The sequence below is a fragment of the Camelina sativa genome, unplaced genomic scaffold (assembly GCF_000633955.1).
Source record: "Camelina sativa cultivar DH55 unplaced genomic scaffold, Cs unpScaffold02041, whole genome shotgun sequence".
NCBI classification, from domain to species: domain Eukaryota; kingdom Viridiplantae; phylum Streptophyta; class Magnoliopsida; order Brassicales; family Brassicaceae; genus Camelina; species Camelina sativa.
The window spans coordinates 1,176-2,677 of record NW_010923158.1 but is presented as its reverse complement, the minus strand read 5'-3'; the positions used below and the strand labels follow the sequence as shown (position 1 = coordinate 2,677).

Genomic DNA, 1,502 nt, shown 5'->3' with positions numbered 1-1,502 from the left:
GATGTTTCAGCAGTCCAAAGGCTATCCAAATTGAAATAAACCCTGGCTTTCTCATCAAGTTCATGGACTAAAGGGTATCCAGAGAATTACATCCAACACAGTACTCCAACGAAATATAAAAATGAACAATTTGTGTAGATAGAAACATGAACACACGAACCGTAGTCTATGACAACCCACATGCTATCGTACCCTTGCACATAAGGCAGCATTATATGTTTGGCGTCTTTCTGCTTTTGCTTGGTCTGTGAAGAGCAATACAAGAAAACCATTGGATCACTCTTTATCATATCAAAACGTGTTCACAAAACAGAGCTAATCATTTATCCATCAAAGGTCAAATTCAATTTTCATATATCGAATTCACAAAATTGGCTATACCCAAATCAACAATCTCAACGATAGAGGAAGATGGAAGACGTGTGTACCTTATAGACTAATGTTTGAGCGATGTTTTTAAGTGCCAATCGGATCGTCCGGTGGCGACGACCATGTAATCGGCCCAGAAACAGTGATTGTGAGTTGGAACCACCGTAACGTTATCAGCTTTCACGTCAGCGAGTATTTTCTCCACTTCGGGAAGCGTGAGAATCTCTGAGACGTCTTTGGCTCCGGAGGTTGAAGAAAAAAATGGAGAGCAGGCTAAGATGCGATTCAGAGCAGAAGATAAACATAGTTTCCATGATTGATCTTGAAGAAGAGAGAAACAACGAGATCGGAGAGCCGACAACATGATGATGAGCTAGTTGCGGTTGCGAAAAATGGTCAAGATTGGGTTAAACCCTAATTACCGACTTGATTGACCGGTGCGCTGATGCGCCTCTCGTACGATTTTCCTTCTTGTTTTTTTTTTTAATTTGTTTGCGGATTTAATCATTAGCAAATAAAATAAAATAAAAATTTACAAAACATAATTAAAATGAAATTACAGACATGACAATTAACTGTTTTGTCTAAAAAATAAAAATTTTAGTTCATCTATATAAAATAGCAGTCTGAATTAATACGAATAACAGTACTATCTTTTCGTTATTTATTTTTTGACAAAAAGTTATATGGTTCAAATGTTCAAATCTTAAAAAATCTATATATATGTTTTTTTTTTATAAAAATTTCATATTTTCTTTTCAATTCAAATGTACAAATCTGATTTATACGCAAACTATCAATCATCTAATTTACATCCATTTACATATACACTATTTATTTTACTATTAAAATATATAATTTTGTTTTTTTAAATATTTCTTTTTTTTGTATAATTTTATTTACTATTCGTCCCATTGCTACGAATAGAAACTAATCTCACCTAATTTCATACGAGATATTGAATGATTACAACAATTTAAAGATCAAACGAAATAAATTTTCCGGGAAAATCAAAAAGATAATCGTACCTTAGAAACCTCTCTAGCTTCTCCAAATTTTCAAAGAAGAGCTTTCGCTTTCGATCTCGAAAAAAAGTTTTATTTTTTAACAATGTCAGTCTTCACGCGTGTATG

The 1,502-nt window shown here is 33.2% G+C and overlaps 1 long non-coding RNA gene across 4 annotated transcripts in view; it reads right to left on the bottom strand.

Moving 5' to 3' along the window:
- Positions 1 to 48: 48 nt before the first annotated feature.
- LOC104774218 overlaps positions 49 to 1,502 on the bottom strand; it is a 1,977-nt gene continuing 523 nt past the window's right edge. The window contains exons 2-4 of one of the 4 annotated variants that reach the window (XR_765268.2): positions 1,398 to 1,452; positions 429 to 839; positions 49 to 245 (exon numbers count right to left, since the gene is read on the bottom strand). This is a non-coding gene — a long non-coding RNA (uncharacterized LOC104774218). Of the gene's footprint in view, positions 246 to 428; positions 840 to 934; positions 1,453 to 1,502 lie in introns of those variants that run through there. The other 3 variants (XR_765269.2, XR_765270.2, XR_765267.2) reach the window with 3 other exon arrangements.